The following is a 20,931-nucleotide window of genomic DNA, read 5'->3' as shown; positions in this document are numbered from 1 at the left end:
GCAGGGCAGAGACAATAGCGAGTACATTTCTAAGCTATAGAAACTTTTTTTGTGGTCAATACTGTTTAGTAGGCTATAGCCTTCGAGTTAGCAACGTACATGTATATGCATGCGTTCACGAGATATTGTAAATACGTCGACTTTGTCTAGCCTAATGGGTACGTCAAGTAGTCTTTAAATCTTGTTAGCGTTTCACGCATCCGTCTATTTACAATATTCTGCCAGAACCTCTTGGACTAGTAGACAAGTTTTAGTTGACATTGGCGGTTACCATTGTTGACCCACTCGATTATATAGTATAGCCACTTTAGACAGTATAACAAGCAGAAATAACGAAATATAAGGAATCGACTAAATCTGTCAAGTCATCAGTATGACGTGTGCAGTAGGCGTCTGTCGCGCGAGATGTTCCATGGTCTCTCGACACCTCGCACGCTCAGCGAGGATGCATCTATGATGATATTTTCTGCCCGCGATTGCTGTTATCGAACTATAGAATATTTTGCACCGTAACCAAAGTCAGATAGGTAACTGGATGTGAGGTTCGGACGTGGTCAATTTGGCAATACCTGAAACCTCATAACATACACATACATAACACCGAGGAACCCGACTGGTTGTGGATGGAGGCAATTCAACGAGGCTAACGTCGTAGTAGATTATATTAGGAAAATTTAGCGCCGTTTGGCTTAGAGTGTCGACAGCCTGCTGTTTACTATGGTCCAGAAGAAGGTCCACATGTATATTTAAATGCTATTCCTTATTCATCGTTTAGTATTAATATGATAATATAATCTCATCGGGAACGGCTAAAATACCGAGACAGCGTTTGTAAGCATTGAGCGTTATAGTTTTGCCTCTATCTATGCGTTGATTGTATCTCTTAACATCGCTTAACTGCCCTCCACACGAGTTTGGTTGACTACCTAATTTAGGCTTGAAGGACTTCTTCGACACTTTTAGAATGTCGTTAGAACGGCACCGTTGCCCAACATGCGATACTATGTTATCGTACCTGTTCATAGTCAACGGAAACTTTCAATCTTGCAATCTCTAACGTCCCAATCGTGACATGTAAACGAACGAGCGTCATTGGTGAACACCGAAAGATCTTACTGAATTATATTCATCCTGATAATAATGAGTTTTTAATTTGAAGCGGTCTTGCAAGATCTTTGAAGATACAGGAAGCACATTGTCGCACATTTGACAATCTTGCATCAGGTGAATCGATACTCGGATCGCTAAAGGGATTTTCCATCATTTATTCTGACTGATTATAAGCATAATGTGGTTTATAAGATGTCATCGAATATCGAAACAAACTTAAAAAAAAAAAACACGTTCTAGTATACGGATAAGTTATAGCTTGGTTATATTTTGTCTCTCAGTCGATTGATCGATTGCTTTGCTGTTGCGGAATCCTCACTTTCTTTATTTACCGTGATTGAATTTTGCCGCCGTTACCTGTAGCTATTGAAATAGTCAGAATTGTATTACTATCATTTAGCATAATCTCACGAGATGTCACGATAATAGGCCTGCGGTTAATAACTGAACCATATAGAGACTTAAAAAGTAGGCCTGTAAAGGCTCATAACGTTTCAAGCGAGGCGGCATTTTGGTAGTAAGAACTGTTATTGGGTCGTGGATTCTTCACTGAAACAATTGCACGACGACGCCCTACTTCTGGGTGGACCAAGCTTCTCTGTTTTGGACCAGTTCGAATGGTGGCCTTGAACGGACCTTTCTTTCTAAATGGTGAACTTTCGTAAATCACTACCGTTATATGGAAGTGACACCACATAAATGAAATGTAAGCTCAGATAGAAAGTGTCGACCCTATCAGTAGAATGCGGGCTTCCTCTGCGTTTTCTCAGTGGATATCTATTGGGTTTTGATCAAAATTGATTTAAGCCACAATCTAAGCGATGACAGTAGCTAGAGAGACAAGATTAGTATGAAAATTCGTTACGTATCACAGTATTATCATTACTATCAATTATTGTCTGCTAATCGACGATCACCTGTCTGGATACGTAAAGGGGCTTTCGCGGTATGAAATTGCATCTATACGTCCACTCATACTTCAAAAAGACGAAAGAGAAATTCTGAGATTGTATGTACTGTACGATTCTGTTTAAAGAGGGCTATGAGCGCCTTTTTGAGGGTGAGGTACGTACACGAACCGGTGTTTTCTGAGGATCGGCCATTCAAAATCCTATGTTTAAAGACCTGTAATTCTTCATCTTTCTTATCAAATGTGTGACGAACTCCATCCGTTCGTTTGTAGTATGTTAGTTCACCTGTAAGCGATCGTTTATAATAGAAGTTTTGTCACAGTTACGCCCGACATATTACAATTTAATAATAATCTATACATCTATGTCGTAAGTTGAACTCCATATGAACATATGTCGTTCGTTTTATTTATCTCCTGTTGCAGTCAACTTCGACTACTTGTCTTTTTTTTTTTTTTTTTTTGTTTTTCTTTTTTCAATAACTATCCCATTTGTATTTAAACATTTTTCGTATGTCGTTGTAGAACTAATCTTCTCACAGTATCCCTACGAGCCGCAACATGCAAAGCTCTGTCTATCGGACTAGAAGTGTCAATCGAACGTAGTTTTTTTTTTTTACTGCCCAAACTATCAGACACTCTACATGAATTGAATCCATCATCATCATCGTTATCCCTAAACTTTTCGTAAGTTCAGCGTTTCGATGCAGAAATGAAGGGCATTTGACATGTTGCAGTTTAAGTTATCGGCTGGAAAATCACAAGGAACTCACCTACTCATTGTTTCTGCAGCTGACGACGCCATAACATGTGTATAATGTATATGTGGCGAAAAACAAACCGAATATGTCTTGATTGGTTTTTTGATCAGCCAACCTTAACGCGCTGTACATCGCTAACATAAGCAACTTACTACGTATTAGAATATATTACGGCAACTTAGAGATATCTGTGGTTAACAATACAACAACAGTTTCTATTAAATAACGTATCTTTAGATACTTATAAACACGTTGAATTGTTTAAACACGATTTATTATAACAGAATTTCATTAGTTTCGTATAGAACACGCACAAATCATGTTTCCATAAGCACATGCTTCACTTATTCCAATGCAAATGAAACTACTACCTCGTATAGATACATGCTATGCGTCTTTTAGACGGTCAGTGAAGCTAACATGAAAGCTTCTGCGTCCCTCGGTATATGTACTTGTACAAATGTACAAGGTCGATTCACAGACAGACTAGAGCAAGAGCGCCAGTAAGGCGTTGTTATTTTTTTATATTGGATATTCTGATATGCTTTTTCTGGTAACGGGGCAGCCCCGTCGATCAGCATTTACCTCGACAAGGTTGACAAACTTCCTAGACAATGACCGGCCATCGAAACTAAATACCGTGTATTGCGTATCACAATAATATACCTTCGAGATGTATCGTAGAGAAGAAATAATTAAATTATCTACATAAATACCACGGCAGCCAGCAAAGGCACCCCCCTCTGCTCTGAGGCAGGCTCTACACAAAACTACAAAATCTATTTTTTTTTTTGCGTAAAACGAAATATAAAATCTAGGCGAAAATAGGCTAAATAAGCTAAGGCTGGCCTACTTGTTGGTCCTATTGGATCCATTCTTCGAAGTCCGGAACCTAAGTAAGCAAACGGTATATGAAACTTCGATTGCGTACGTCCTCCTCTGTGACTCGTCAGCTTTTTTGTTGGTTAGTCTTCGCTACAGCCTCCACACGTTAGCGATACATGATTGGTTTACTTCAGAGAAAGCTGTGACGTCCGTATCAGGTAATTCTTTCTGCAAAGACAGCTGCTCAAATCCGTCGATATATTCAAGCCGACAGCAAGTGGGGCTGTCATATGGTCCGACTTCCGTTCATCATAGTCAACAGCAATTCAGTTTTCTTCTAGGCTGGTTGTCTCTCTCGAATTTTGTCATTGGGCATCATCGAATTCACCAGCGGTACCCTCTAGACGTAATGTTTCGGACGGAGAAGAAATAGCCGGCGATACAGGCGATAGATATAGAAGGGTCGACGGTGGGAGTAATGCCATCGGTAGCGGCGTTCATTGTAAGATCACGCCTTAATCAATCGCAATCACTTGCTGGCCCTGGTTAAAGTTGTTCTCAGCGCTGCCCCAGTCTGAATAATAGTATCCAGTATGTTTTGACGCTCTGTGTGCGCAACGTTAGCTGACTTCAGCGTGTTCGTCGTTAATTCATGGTCGCGGAAAATCAGTCGTGTGGGAGCGAAAAAGCAACTAGAAGTAGATAGACTTCTATTGCGTCCAAGCTGACGATTGTAGGGCCGCGTATCACTGACGACAACAGTAACAACAACAGCGCCGTGTCTCGACCCTATTCGCTATACGATGAGGGCAGTGGCAGTGGCTGTCCGCGCGACGGCTGCGGCGAAAGCCGACACAACGAAAGCGCACACAGAAGGCGGCCATCGACCCCGTTGAGGTCGTCGTCATTGCTACTACTTCTGCTTTTGTTGTTGTTCTTTGTTAGTAGCAGTACTATTAGTAGTAGTTCAATGCACGACGCGAGGGCAGCTGCGAGGCGCTTCTACGCCGCCGTGGTCGCAACGGCTGTTACTACTACCACAATCACGGCCGGTAGCAGCGGCCATATCTACAGCAACAGTAACCCTGTCTCCAAGGCTACGCGTCAGCTGACCCAGTTTGCTTTTTGGAAAAATAGCAGAAGAGGCGACGAACACAGCGATGACGGACAAAAAGAAAGATACCAGCAGCAGCGCTCCATCCGTTCGTTCATTCCTTCATCGGACCGAACAAGCAAGCAAGCGACAATGCGTAAGTTAGTCGGTCAGTCCGTCATTGAATAGCTACAATTACTTGTCTATTGTGGCTGTCCTTGCTGCTGCTGGTGCTGCCGATGGCGGAGCCGTCAATGCGGTGTAGCATTGACGGCGTGCGGAGACTGCGTGAACCGGCAGATCACACGTCGAGAGTCTGTTGAGAGAAGCCAGATGCGAAAGAAAGAGAGGCGAAACATCGATCACTTAGGGCTATTTTCGGACGATGTGTGTGCGCGAAAACCCACGGATGACGCCAACCCGACGCGATGTTACCTGGACTACTACGACTATAACTAGTAAAGATAGCTCGAGCTGCACAAGCGCACCATACGGCCGTAATACGCTCGCTGACTAATAGTGGCAGCAATCCGAAGGCTGAAAGGCTACCACCAAGACCGTGATGCTCGTTGACCCCACGTTCTTGGCGGACGTTGAACCCGGAGTGTTGAACGGTTTAGAATGAACTGAATGCACGCATCGCAAGGTAACCACGCGGCGCCATCACCACGGCCACCACGATGATCGGCATCGCCGGGACTGCTAACGCGGTCTAGCAAGGCACGGACGCTGCTGCTGTTCAAGGGGGCGGAGGACGGGACTTTTGGAAGGGAAAATGACAACGACGAAGTCATCGAAGTTGACGGCAGTAGCGGCGGTGGCGAGGTTGAACAAAAAGAAAACGAAGTAGTAGTGGTGTGCAGGAGCACGAGGGCCTCCCGAAGTGAAGAACCGGCCGCCGCTTCTGACGATGGCGGCTGACAGAGTAGTCCCAAATGAACGAGGAAGCAAGTCGGGCGTCGAACCCTCATCGAGCTCCTGGTTCGACCATGGACGGGCCACGACTGCAACCCTGGGGTTGATAGCCGAAGTCGCGCTGCTTCTTTCAGGGCCTTGACACCGGGCGTCGTCGGTCATTGATGGTCGACGAACTTCCAAGGGCGCGCGCAGATACTGGCATTCAGTTCGAATAGTGCTAGCATGCTGCTACAGCCGCTGCTGCTGCTGCTGCTAGCAAAACAGCAGTGCCGGCAGCAGATCCGGCTGGCATTGACAGAGTGTTACTAACAGACAGACAAACTCAGCAACAGCATTTATTCGCAGCAATATCAGCAGCAGCGCTATGAATGCTGGTGCTGATGCTGCAGTTACCGCACACGTTGACGTAACGAGCGCGTCTGCTTACAGCTGAATAGTAGTTAGCTGGCATAGGCCGTCGTCGCTATCCCCAAGTCGCCGACAAAGTACAACAGCAGTAATAGGGGTAGCAAGCAGTAGCAGTGAAAGCACTAGCACTACCGGAGTGGTAGTAAAAGTATTAAGACTGAATCAGTTTGTTCAAGTTCGCGGAGCGCCCGCACAGGATCGTCGAACACGACTCACCGACACACACTAATATGCACATGCACGCACATACAATGCCATTGATATCATTGCAAGTCGCTGCTGTTGAAGTACCGGCAGCAACAGCAATCAAATTGAACAGATTCAGGATGAAATGAAGATACTATCTTCATTTCATCCTGAATATATGAAGTATCTAGTGTTAAGCGCACGCGGTCAATTTACGCAGCCTTAACTGCAGCAGCAGCGGCACACTTTTGCTTGGGAAACCAGTACCAGGGGTTGCTCTGAGTCCTGCTTATGTGAGGCTATCCTGACGGGATTGGCGTTTGGGTTGCTTCCTTGCCTTGGTCGCCCGATGAGATTGGGGCATCCAAGCGATTGATCCAGCGAGCGTAAGTTGCAACCTAAACATATAGAGCTGTTTCAGGAGCGGTGAATGTTAGCTATCTGCTACAAGGTTACTGTTAATATATAGACAGATTTATAGATGTATGCGCGATAACTGGGTAGTTATAACATTGTGGGTCACAATACAGCGATGCTGTTTGAAGCCAAGGGCAAAGCCCGTACCCGTGATAATCCAGCTACGACACTTTTTCCGTTTCTACAACAAAAACATGCAACAATATCGGTAGTACTGTGATTGTTTACAGTATATCAACGAACGATTCGTCTTGGGCCTAAATATGAAACATTTCGTTACAAGTTCTCTATTTATATGCGGTGTACAAATATAAAAAACAACTCTGACCCTGATGTGTGGATGCTTCTCCATCATGCCTTCGAATCATCAGACAGATGATGTACGCGCGTGCAGATATACATATAGAAGAAAGAATGCGATAAAATTTAGTAGACCTTAAAGGAACACTTTCATAAGCTTACATGTATGTTTTCACTTGTAACCTGCTTCCTAAAGGTTTCGCTCTTAAGTTGATCTCTTCTCTCTTCGGGTGACCGCGGGCAGAGAACGACGAAGTATTAGAACGTAAGCTTTAACGTCGTGCGACCGCTGAAAGAAGATCCGATTCGAACAACGACTGATAGTATCAATTAGCTATATTTTTTGCTATTATTTTTGTTTCTCACGTCAGCTCAATTAGGCTCCTAGGAAGTGATATACAATAAAATAACACTAGGTTTGTGTTTTTAGGCTACGTGCACGTTCTTCATTGATCTGCATGTTTCGCAAACGGAACACTATATAAAAAACACGGCAGCGTCCAATGAAGTCGTAGCCGATATCGTATTGTCATAATTTCGGTGTGTTTTCGTTATTGCTTACTTCGCTTAGCGTCTACAATACGAAAACGGTATTTAGTGGTTTCGACTACGTTTTCACGTGTTAGTTCTTGATCGATACGTACCCGTTCGTTCGTTGACTCAGCCTACTATTCAGTCCCACATAGGGCCTTCAACAGACATGTACTGAATTTAATATTCTTTCAATTTTGAATGTCTTATTACCTATAGAGACGTAACTCTAGAGGGCAATACCGTTTTCCTCGTAATCTTCTACTGTAGCACAATCTGTTACAAAAGCGGGGAAATTAGCTATCGGGCGACACTCAGGAACGCTACTATTCTGGGAAATTAAAAGAACACAAGGGTCACATCAACAACATAAGTTCAAGATCTGTAAGTCAGAAATTAACTTCGATATTACCTAACTACATTTGAATGATGGTAGTAATAATAAGAACATATATATCTAAAATCTATGCGTATTTACACCGTGATACAAAGTGGGCCAAATAAAACAATACTGGATAGCGGTTTCTCATTGAGCTACCGTGTTCTTCATCTGCCAATCGTTAATCGTAAGCGGTGCCTCTACAACACGACGATTCGGAAACATTGTTACGTCTTACGCATACTCTTGTTATAATGTAACACAATGAATATATCACTATGACAACGCTTCACTCACTGTCGCAGCTCTCGTACGAAAAACAACGCGCTCCTGTCTGAAGGGCGCTTGAATTTTTTCGGCTAACTATTTCTTTCTCAATCTCTGATGGGCCTACTTTCAAAATGTTCGCAGATAAAGGCAAATAAAGGAACTCTTGTCCTTAATGCAAACTAAGGTTACGTGCTTTGTGTTATATATACATATATATATAGGACAGCGAAAGGACGGGCGCGAAAAAATTTCGCGTATAGTTATCCTAGCTGGACACAGACATTTAGAGTAAGAATAGGTTCCGTTGGCCGAAACAAAGGCTTGTTCCTGTTCCAGGTGCTTCTGCCTTGTTGAGCTGCACATCTATATACAAAACTATTAGTAGTTAATGCAATAAACATTACTATCTGTGTTCGTGATAGTAAAAATACCCTTTTTGAACTACTAAACACGGATGGCCAAGAGATGCTTTCGGTTACTTGTCATACTAGACAGGCTTATGCATTTTACTGTTAAAAAAGATGTTGCTTTCACCGATAGGCTGCTAGTTAGCATAGTTCTTACGAAAAATGTTCGTCCTAAAAACTAAGACAGGCCAATGGACGACTTGTACTAACTATACGGTGATCGATTTGGCCAATTCAATGAAGATCATGGCTATAACATTAGAGTTGATCACTGCTAGAACTTCGTTCGAGACTAGAAGTATTTGCAGAATCAAAATAAGCTTAGTGGCATACACGTGAAGGTCATATAGATCGAACGGAGCTAGCTTATCCTTCGTGGACTACGTTGACACGATAGTGAGCTACGAAGCCGAGCAGACTCCGACATTTTTTTTTCATAGTTACTGAGAACCCATGCTGCGTATAGAGTTTTCAATTACCTATGATTCTCTGGCGTTACCACTGCTACAAGTATTGTGAGGCGTTACTTTGCGATCGTTACTCGCCGACGCTACCCATGGTATGTACAACTGGTCAAATGGTAGGGCGACGATATGATGAAACTGTCCGCTGGCCGGACATTGACCCTCAACTAGAAGTCGAAGACATATCAATATGAAAGAAGAAAATTGGCTGGTAGACAAATGGCTATGGTTTATATAACTTAGAATACCGAATCGATTATTGGCAGCAATCTCTGCTGCACCAAGAAGATATTCAGAAATCAGGCTAAGTTTACGGAAAAGCTTAGCAAAATCATCAAATTAGGTGAAAAGATAAAAAGCAGCGATGCTGCATCTGACCTCGACTAGCCTTGTGTCCAATCGTAGTTATCAGAGGTAAAGACATCTCGGCTATGGAGTACAACACGTCGAAATGAGTGACAAGGCGTTCCGGACCCTTGCAAGCCTAGCTGCGTCAATGGCATTGTTGGCTTGAAACTATCTCTAACGAGGAAACATAAATGGCTGCCATCAGTTCTTCATCAAATAGCCTGATGCTAAATAAAGCTAATCATAGACTAAAACATCATCTTTTAGTGCATTTCGATTCATGGTTCACTGCTATTCACGGGTTTAGACGGGGGCCACTGGCCGTTCAGTGGCAGTTCATCATCCTTTTTTCTCCATTGGATCACGGCGCTCAGCATCAACCCCATCAACCCCGGCATCATCACCGGCGTCACAACTGTTAACAGCAAGAGCACCAGCACAGTAGCATGGTGCACAGCAGAACACAAAAGCATAGCATAGGCTATTAGGGCCCAACGACCCCGGCGCAGTGAAGCGGCTCAAGGCATTCGCCTCCCACCCCATCTTCCTCCGGGCGAAAGCGCTTCAAGGATACACACGGAGAGCTGCTGGTGCCGCTGCTTCAGCTCCGGGGCCGTCCACACGTCAACCAAAGCGCCAGTTAGCAAACAAATTGTACTAGCACAGCAACAGCGCCGGTAACAGCATCACCATCAGCTTAGTACACGTGTATGCATGTGTGTTCGTACCGTCTCTTGGCAAAGCCAGTGGCCATAACAGGATCGAGTCTCCAGTATTAACAGCAGCTTACTGGAAATCTGCCTTCGTCGCCGCTGCTGTGGTCGTTGCTGAAGTCGTCGGGCGGCTTCGGGGTGATTGACTTAGGCAATGAACCAGCCGGGAGGAGCAACCCTGAACGACCCTCGACAGTTCGATGAACCTCCAGCGTCGGCAGTACAACGAAAACATGGCGCCGGGACCACTGTCGCTGGATTGTCGCTACCAACAACAACAACAACAAGAACGCTACCGCTGCTACTATGGCAGTACGTACGCCTTTTTTTTTTTCTTTCGCACCATCGCCTGCATGCACCGCTGCTACTGCTAAAGCTCTCATTGACGACATCCATTGCAGTCTGTCTCAGTACCTGTGTGTGTTTGCTGACTGGGTATCCGCGCCCGGTGCGCAATTACTATAGATGAAGATGCACAGTGCACAAAACAGATCATAATGATGATTATTACGACACTAGCGAATATAGGGAATTATAAAGAGATGACACTGATGAACTGTAGTGGTCATAAATATGGCACTCCACAGTTATACGAGGTGGGTCCTACAAAGACATGATTTCCGAGTTACAATATATCGTAAGGTATGTTAAGTTACACCATAGCACGTGTGCACAGCAGTAATACGAATGACACCTGATATAGAAGATGAAGGCTTAGAATCTTCTTTGAGAAAGATGACTATCGGCATGGTCTTGTATGTTCTGTCCTAGTTGTCCATACTTTTTGATTTTGTCCGAAGCTTGGCCGTGGATATGCCTGTTTTTTAAGTATACAGTTAGTTAACAGTTTTAACATGGTTATATCATATGCATTTACTGATTGCAGAATAGTTGCTTACTGTTTATGTACGTTGAAATTTCCTATCGATTTCGATATGACCGAAAATACCGAAACTGGGACAACAACGTTTATACAAGCGTCGGAATAACAAAATACCTAGCGCTCAGATTTCAGTAGATCAGTATATAGAAAAATACTTGCAAGTATTCTACGATGTTCTTTTACAAGTAAGAATGCCATGTAAACATGAGAATGTCTGAATAATCTGGGTACAAGCTTCCTGTGAGATCAACGCTATGGAGAGCAGGAAAGCGCAAAGATAATGTCGTTACCTATGGCCTGAGCTAAACCACTTAATTAAGGATCTGCCTAACCACGTATGTATTTAAAATAGAGCACCTTAGTCCGAGTGTCAAATTGAAATAAAGCTTTTATTTTAAATCTGGCACCATCAGTTCACTGAGCTCTCTCATGATTAGTTTACGCTAGGATTTTTTTTTCTATGTTTTAGTTATTACGCCTCAATCGAGATTAATTACTGACGTTATCACTCTTCCATATAACGGTGTTTATACTGCAGTTGTATAAAGGAGTCTTCAGGACTTAAAACCTAGCACCTTGGTTTTTGTCCTTCTTCTATGTACATGCGAAGTACATCACATTTATAAGATGATAACGCAGCTTTGTACCCTTGATGTCAAAGCAGTAACCTTTTTCAGGACAGACATGATGGCGATGCGTGGGCGTAATGTCGGATGGACGCACGGACAGATGGTCGAACCCAAAAGTTTGTTGGCCCAATGGGATTCCATTGCTATTAACATATGTATGTAAGTAAGCCAGCTCGAACAAACATAGTTCGAAATCGAACTAACATCGTTGGTTGCTTTGTCTACGCGTAAACGGTCTGTAGGTTCGTGACGAATGAATAGGGGTTAAACTGAACATTTCGAAGAACCGCCGCGTACACAACAAATCATTTAATGAGTATTTAGAAATCAGGTTTAAATACGAGTGTCGTGGGCGATCGGCTAGAGACAAGTGGCTCAGCGGTATTGTTGTTGATATATAGTCAATGAAGCGATGTTGCCTCCACTGATCTCTAGTTCGCCTTATGCTTAAGACTACCCCTGGAGACGAGTAGAATCGTCGTAATAATCCTGAACCTAGTTCAAGGCCAGTCTCGATGACTAGAGCATGCTTTTATTTGCAAGTACCTATATACACACACACACACTCAAGTACGTACGAACGTGGCCTGCGGTATATTGCTAGGAGCGATTACAAAGATGATGTGGACGACGACGACGACGACGACGACGTCAACGATGATGCCGGTGTCGAAGCTGGCGTGTATGCCCGTCGTCGTCATGACACCATTTTGTTTAGCTGTTGTTTCGTTCGTTCGTTAATCGGTCGCAATTGCCATGATACTGCCGTCGTAACGGCCACAACGGAACGATTAGCTGATGCAGCTTTAAATGCATGCCACTTGTCCGCATGTACGTACAATATAGTATAGCAATCTGAAATGGATCGCTGTATCTATATGATCTATATATTTTCAAAGCAATCAGCCAGCTGTTTCCTCTCACTGTTTGCCGCTCGGGTGTCATCAGTTCCAATATATATATAGCTTCTTTTGTGTGAGCACGTGAATGACGCGGTATCTTCATTGCCAGCACGGGAGAAGACAGGTTCAGTGACGAGAAATTACGTGATAGGACAAGTAGTTCTAATACCGCTGCTGTGCCTATAATAACTGAGGCATTGGCGTTAATGCTGCCGGCAGTGTCAATGTTGTTTGTGCGTCTCAGAGGGTAAACGCCATTATTGCAGCTGAGCCGTCAGTAGAGATGGCTTGAAGCGACGCTGACGCGAACGAGGTCAATGACCATATAACAGGCAGTAGTCGAAAGCACGTCTGCTTTCTACTGTTCTCTAATAGCGGCCGCATTGTTACGGGCAAGCACGTTTCGTAACTATACAGATAGGACGTCACATAACGCTACACGTTAGCTCAATGCTTTACGTAGAAGGATGACGTGAGATTAAAGGACGAGTGATTATCACTACTTTTTGGCAATCGCAAACTGCTGAAGGCGGAGAATGGTCACTTCTCAAGTATGGAGTCTATCGTTGAGCAGTGAATCGGTACGCGATGATGCTGACGTGCGGCCAGTGCGAAATTTAGTTGCCATATGAGTTCAGCTTTTACACAGTCTCTAACATGTATATATAAAGTACGGCAATTAAAGTAGCACTTTTGTCTCGAATCGTCCATAAGGTCTACGTAAATAAAAAGAAATATTTCATCTGACTACCACATTGTTTCTGATGGTCGTATTTATTCGCCATCTCAAATCACCATCTGTTTCGATTTTGGGCAAATGAAATTTTTTAGGTAATAATCATAAAAAATCATAGAGACACAAGGATTCAAAGCCGGCGAAAAGTTTAGAAGGCGCAAAACGTTACGTCGAGCTTTATCTGGACGACGCAGTTGGCATAGATCTTGCCCGCTCTAAAACAGCAATTAATTTCCGCCTTGGAAATCCGAAATTGTTATTATAAATGGCTTTTTGTGACGTTTTCGGTAACAACTTTCGTTGGTAATAAAAAAAAAACTCTAATGAAAATTCTTCGATTGGGTTCAACGGTATCTTTTTCGGATGTTTCGGCAGCCCCGTGATAACTAGCGATAGCGTAGATCGATAATTCTGGGCAAAAAAAAAGTTTATGATTTTGTTCATGACGAGTGAAGAGATTCGATAATCGCTAATCTTCGCTTAAACCTCATCAGATGACGAGGCGATGTTTTCCGTTATGGCTGCAAATCCGTTTACATTCTTCTTTAAATAGATGTTTTGGGTTGTGGGTCTAGTGCTGCCGGTAGGCATGACTTCACGTGGTTGGCTATTACCACGAAACGGGGTGCGTTTACGCTTGGTGCCAAACCAGGATATTATTACATGTCCGTAAGCTTAGTGTGCAACCACATTCTCTTTGAAAGCAACTTTCTTTTAGTAATACATACCTATTTTGGATTAGTGTATTCGTGAAATCCTGATCAACTTATCGAAAACGGTGTCAGTTCAATCGCTCGAGCTCATATATACGTGAAACGTATAGTTAGCTATATTATTAAGTTTCTTCGCTGATATTTACGCAGTAGTATTTTTTCCTTTGTTTACCCAGCAGTCAGTTTACCCGGCCAGCTAGCTAAAACATCTATGATTTGATAATTACAGCGGTTTCCATCGGTTATAATATACGAGAAATAATCTAGTCCCGTGATGTTTACCGACTTTTCCCATCAGGGTCTAGAACCTCACACCAGCTCCGATTGACATTGTCAAATGACTAACATTGGCTCGACCATCATTGTCAAGAAGTTCAATAATCCAGATTAAGTAGCTATCGCCACTCACCAGATCAAATGGAAGAAAGGTCCACAGCGTGCACACACATACATCTATCCCGTGTCGCAACTCACCTCAGTAAATTGCTTTAAAAATTTTAACACCCTCGTTCTCTCTCCACAGACTCTCACTTTATGTAATATGCATAGCGGCAGAAGTATACTATATCCCATAAAGGATGACGAAGTTAGCACTTCTAAGCAACAGCGGCCACCAACACCCACCCGCTAGCCTGTTTGCCACCCCGCGCCCGTCAAACTAGCCGCTAACTAGCTTTTTCCCACGCGCCTGCTATTCCTTTGTGTCTTGTTTTGGACCGGGCTATGATGGCGGAGCTAGACTATGGACGGCTTTACTCATTGTATATACTAACCTACTACTATAAAATTACTGCAATGGCTGGGGGCAAAGACCAAATGACAGCCTTCACCGGCGGTCGTCGGCTTTTAGCGTCCACCTCAAGGCCAAAACACTGTCACCCCACCACTACTAACTAATTGAACTGATCGGAATTGCTTCTATATATATATATATATATATATATATATATATGTATGTACAGAATGAGAGAAAGAGGGAGAAGCAGTTCCGTTCAGTTTAGTTGGGCCGCGGTATGACGACGGTGGTTGTGACGGTGATGAGGTGACAACGCTTTGGCCTTGAGGTGGACGCCAAGAGCCGATGACCGCCAGTGAAGGCTGTCATTTGGTCTTTGCCCCCAGCCGTTGCAGCCCCATCACAGGGCAGTTCTTCTCGGTTTCTTCCCTTCGGGTCAATGAACTTTCGTACAACGAACGCATTTAATGCGTCGGCAGTAGAGGCGATAGCAGCAACAACACTCATCGGCAGAACCGTCGCCGGCGGCAGTAGTATAGCCACTATCGGCGAAGTTGCTGCTGAGGCTGCTATTGGATCTATTCTAAACCAAAGGGTAGGTAGATGGTCGGCGGTGCCCCTTTGGCGGTATCCAACACACAGTAGCAGTGCGGCATGATAACGGGCAAACGGTCGGCGGACGCCATCACTATCAGGCACTGCTTTGTTTTCGCTCTTTGATCCTTTCTACGGCATCCCTATGGCGACCGCTGCCGCAATACTCGTTCCCTTCACTGAGGCAAACATGCAGGGATACCTCAGTTACCATCGACGAATCCCCTTGTTAACCACCATTAGATAGATAAATATATTCGTATGATTTAGAACGGCAGTAAAAAAACATCTATTGCATTTACTACGCTACCACAATTACCAATTGTTTAAGTCACTCATCACGACTATCAATATAAATAATGATAAAATAGCACGACCACCTTACTGGCAAGATCTATCGACGAAAAGAGAGCGTTCATGATTCGGACAATTTAAGCAACGAAACGTCAGCCAAGTCTACGGGTGTTGAGCAAGTAGAAACACGTACATGGTCCTCTATTGAGTGAGATACCGAGCCGCTGTTGAAGTCGCTGCTGAGAGGCATTGCAAAATGCCGTCTATAAGCCAATAAGTATTCGATCATTCAATTCGGGGAGTGGACTTCTTCTGTCTTTCAGTTGAATGTAGAGCGTGCGTCGAGTGACACTTCTGTTCCAGTTAAGGTACCACTTCGAGCGTGGTCGTAACAGCGCCGACCAGCCAACGCCAGTTTCTGACGTATCATTTATGCTTCGTGGGCTTACAATCCACCTAGGTGTCTCATCCACGATTTACACGAAGTCAATATATTTATATAGGGTTTTAATTAAAATGGTAATCATATAGTTTTCGTTTCCTTTCCGCACTAGCGAAAAGTCCTCCGTTTTACCCTGATAGGAGCTAGACAGCATGGTATTCTAAGTAATGGAGTGGCAGTAGACATTTATCGTTGCCGCAGCGTCCATCAGTGTGGGTCTGTGATAAAGAGATACTTCTTTTACGCCCCGTATATACATTGGCATCTTGTGATAATTGTTTGCGCAATCCAATCGGTCTGCTTTAAGACCCAGATAGAAAAGTAGATTTGAGAAAAGAACGTGATACGTTGTGCCGTCGGTTTAACCTTAAAAAGTATCACTTACCGCTACTACGGCCACGTTCAATTCTATATAATGTAACCGGCATCATCCTTTTAGGTTAAATAGCAGACCACTTACTAATCAAGCTTGTGTGGCACTGTTTTTCGGTCAAACTCAATCAGTTTTGACGCAGGCGCTAAGACGATAGGCAGATAAGCTCACAGAAAACGTGGCCGCCTAAATCAGGTACAACTATGACTAAAATCTTGTCCATTGAGCGTTCGCACGACATTGGCGTGGAATACAAAATGTGAGAATGCACCATTTTTTACGTAGATCTATATAGACTTACACGTATGAAGGTCGAGTATTCTACATTACGAAATAAGCGACACTTAAGCGGTTATGGGGAGCGTCTAGAAATCGGCCAAATAAAATAATAGACTGTGGTTGTCTACAATTGAGAGCGCTGCAAGAACTTTGTAAAATCGCACGAGGACCTATCTCTCCTCAGCCTGAACATAACGAGAACTACCCCTTGACAATCTGAAGATACGCCTAGCTTCTGATATAGGTGAGAATAATTCCTATTTGTACGCCTCGATTTAAATAAGTGATATTTAAATTAAAAATACAATTTTAGCACCCACGTGCGAAAGTACTTCAACTATCTATTGTATAAGCTCGCTGAGGTTCTGTTCTACAGTGTATTTTAGAACGCGCATTGTCGACCATTAGAATGGAATAAGCCCTTTTTTTTTTTTTTGTCTAATACCCGACGCGCGATATAATAAAACGAAATGACTTTTGTCTGTATAGAAATAAGTAGATGCTTTCTAAAGCATTGTGATCTTCTTCTTCCAATGAAATATTTTACCCAAGTAAATAGACTAGGGTTTCTTTTGGCTAAACTAAAAATTCACTGGGATAACAACTGTATTTTAATCCTTCGCGCAATATTTTTTTAAATTAGCACACGGTAGGTAATGGTTTAAGTTATCTTATGCGGCGGGCCATATATGTTAGGCTTTTTTTTTTTTTTTTTTTTTTTTTACTTAAAACTAACTTAGTTCCGCTTTAAGTATTTTTTTTTTTTTTTTTTGATGTGTTGCAATCTATGTGGCCGATCGCTCAAATCGGTCAAATGGGCAATAAGATAGATACGCGCGAAGGGTCTGCGTAATCTATGGTTTCACCATGGGGAGATTACTAGGACCGAATATTTAAATAGATAATTATCAGGAGATCTGAACTCAGTTCGCTTGGTTTTGTACAGTATTGTATGGACCGAAGTTGTTAGATGGTATCGACGCATTTACTAACTTGTACCTTCAGTCTATTTTCAATTGGACAAATGTGTAAGTGATTTGATCGGGCGCAGTCGAAGACCTGCTGTTTTTGTTAGTTCCTTCCTTTGAAGGTTATTTTTTAGGGTTAAGTGGACCGGATCTTCTAGAATAGAATGATTATGACCGTGATTCGTTTGTCATGATAAACCCAATCGCTGGCTAGACTATGGTGGGCGTATTTTAGCCGTTATGTTCAGTTTGTTTGCCGTTTATTCAAACAGCTGCAGGTATCGATGCAAGGACAGTTAATGCAACAGCGGTACTAATTACTACCTCATACATTTTACCGTAATAAATTATTCCGAGGATTAATACGTTTATGGACATAACGTCCAACACTTCTATCGGCTAAAAAAAAAAATAGTCCAATGAAGAAATATTTAAAAAAATCCTTTATCATTATTATTATTCGAAAAATGACCTTGCGTGTAGCTAGCTCAAACAGAATCAGAACTTTTGTATTGTTTTTGTGACATCTTCCGCGTTCGGCGACCTAGATCCCTCTATCTAAAAAAGAAATTGTTTATGTGTCGCAGTTATAGCCTATGAAGGCTAACCGAAATTCCGGTTTGCAAAAATCCTTCATTCTAAATTAGATTTGACAACGTATCTATACACTTGCAGTATGGCTGTATAATTACTCTGTCTTTGTATGATAAGAGCTAAGGAAAAGGAAAGTGAGCTTGGGTGTGGTAAATAAAATGAATAAATATCTAAAATAGTTAGATAGGTCTGCTTTTTATTGTATGGCTGTACATCCAGAGGTGGAAAAAAGGAAGAAACAAATTGTGAACCCGACATGTAACAATAAACGAACTAATTCGACGGGCATCCGCTGTCGGTAGAGACAATTCTGAAAAATTATGTTAACGCACAACCCAAATTGCAGTGTTACAGTGAGTTGTTACCGCTGACGACGAGGATGACCATGCAGAATGATGTCACAGACCGGCAAAGGCTAAACTCCGTCCGGCTTACATTATCACCGCCAAGAGCTGCACCATCAGCAACAGTGGTCAACGTCATTGTCTCGCACCTTCGGCTGCCACCACAAGAAAACAGCACCGTGAGGGGTTCATTTAAGCAGTGAACGAAGAACAGCGATCGAGAAGGGCCAAAATGGAGACAAGTTCCTCAAAACGTTGACAGCTACCCAACAGCAGGAGCGGCGGCAGCAGCAGTAACTTGTGTCTGTGGTCAACGGCGTCCAGCCGTCAGATGCCACTGCCACCCGGCGGCTAACAGCCCAAAGGGCAACGACGCAGCTGCCATCGTTTGCTTCTGCTGCTGGCGAAGCGAGAGCCTTTAGTGAGGAGTCAATGAACACAACGAAGGTGAAAGCGACGCGCCCTGTCCGCTGCTTCTGCCACGCCGCCAGCGACGGAGATGACAACAACAACAAGAGAACTTTTTGTTATAATTTACTTGGATTTGTTTGCTTAGCTCCAACCACTTTCCATTTTTCAATTGTTTCCTAACCACTTGTTTTTCTTTCTTGAAAAAAACCCTTAAAATTTCTCATAACAACAACAACGGTTGGATTAAAAAGTGTATCAGTAAGCAATTGCAGCAGGCACGACTCTTTTATAGACGAAAGCGGCAACAGCAGCAGCAGCAGCTATGGGAGATTTTTGTCTACATGGTCTATGTACATATCAGGCCTTTTATAGGATCGCTTAATAACAGTTGACAATTGGGAAACCCGGTATAGCAGACATTTCTGGAACGTCGAGGTACAGCTGCCAGTATTTGAGTGTGTATACGAGCGCGAAGCTTGCCATTATCAACGACTGTAAAATCGTCGTCACCATGAACCAACCAAACTCTAAACAGCAGCGTCAGTTACAGCTGCACGTTAGCAGTGCCTGTAGGGAATGCCCTGGTACGCTTCTCTGACGCACCGAGTCAAGGAAGACCGAGGCGGCGACAACTTCGAATGCGCTCTCCTTTACAGACACAGACATACGCACGTACGCTCATAGAGATTCACGTGATCACAGATAAAAAAACAATGCTCTACGGGTGATAATACTAGAAACAATAATAAGGAAATCAACAACAAGAGCCGTCATCATCGGGGTGGTATCTGGGTAGGCAAATAAAGCGCCCCAAACAGTCACAGACACATTCAAACGTTGACACAAACAGGCTCCAGCAGACAAATATAGATGCAAAGGGCATAAGCGCTTAGGCATCACAGTAAAATATACGCCCGTGTAGGTACGTGTATATATATATATATACGACACCTAAAGTGTGAGACATTTTACCTGGTTGTCTTTCATAATGGGCGTGCGTTTATCTGCGTTGATTCCTACGACTAAAAAAAGCCTATTTTCTTTTAGAAAAAAAAGAGACCCGTTACGGTGCGTGGTGTCTGCAATTTGAGCTAAAATGAGCTGTTATTGTACCTTTTCGCGCTGAACGAGTCCTTACCAATATGAAAAACTTCCTTTTATGCTAAAATCAATGCTCTACTATTATTGCTAGTTTTTATGCGGCCTCTAAAAAATTCGGAGAAAATTTTCACGAGGCAAACCGGAAAACCTCTAATGGGCTTTAGATCTAAAGGGCTCAAATATTTATCAAAATGGCTCAAAAACACATTTTTAACACACCTGGACTTTTGATAGAGAGGTTAAGGGCCGCTGTGGCGAAAAAAGTACCACTTATCAATTGGGTCACCCAGATAAGTTCCAACAGGGAGTTTTTTTTACCTTTTTGTACCCTTTGGACTTTTTGGCCATTGTTAGCCAATGCATTTGGGGGCTCTTGGCCTGTTACCAGCCCCAAGTTGAATTTCATCAAAAGAATAACACATTAACAAGTTTACAACTACTAACATCGCTTTGTTCACGGTTACCATCGAAAAAATTACTTACGAATTAAAGAAGAAAAATTCGAAGAAGAAATTTTCGAAAGGATTAACGAATTGTTTAGTTCTCAATTTAAAGAGGTTATCGTAGCAATGACAGTGGTCGTATTCAATCGACATGACCGTCACTTCTAGCGCGTGCAAAAAATCCCATTGAGATATTTGTTTTTGAATCAACCGTACAGACTTGCAACTCATTTGAATGATAAACTGAGCTTAGCTGTCGCCCTCGGCGGCTCCATTTTCCTCCAGGTCATTGTCAACCACCTGCTCTGATACTTATCCAGTCGAAAATGTGAGGATTGCTTAATAACTAGTTACAGTTGTGAGGTCGGCTTTATGACATATGTTATTTTACATCCTAGCATCATATAAAAGATGCAGTGTTATTAGCTTTTAAGAAGTCCAAATTTAGC

At 42.9% G+C, this 20,931-nt stretch overlaps 1 long non-coding RNA gene across 1 annotated transcript; it reads right to left on the bottom strand.

Annotated features, from left to right (window-relative positions):
• Positions 1 to 1,374: 1,374 nt before the first annotated feature.
• Positions 1,375 to 19,245, bottom strand: LOC111272418 (uncharacterized). Its single transcript, XR_002687503.2, has 4 exons — positions 18,549 to 19,245; positions 7,091 to 7,217; positions 2,184 to 2,306; positions 1,375 to 1,473 (listed from the first exon to the last, which is right to left on the bottom strand). It is a non-coding gene; the product is annotated as an uncharacterized LOC111272418 (long non-coding RNA).
• Between the last annotated feature and the right edge of the window lie 1,686 nt (positions 19,246 to 20,931).

This window comes from Varroa jacobsoni, unplaced genomic scaffold, assembly GCF_002532875.2.
Source record: "Varroa jacobsoni isolate VJ856 unplaced genomic scaffold, vjacob_1.0 contig02187, whole genome shotgun sequence".
In the NCBI taxonomy this organism is placed as follows: Eukaryota; Metazoa; Arthropoda; class Arachnida; order Mesostigmata; family Varroidae; genus Varroa; species Varroa jacobsoni.
The sequence above is the reverse complement of the archived record's forward strand: the minus strand, read 5'-3'. Positions and strand labels throughout refer to the sequence as shown.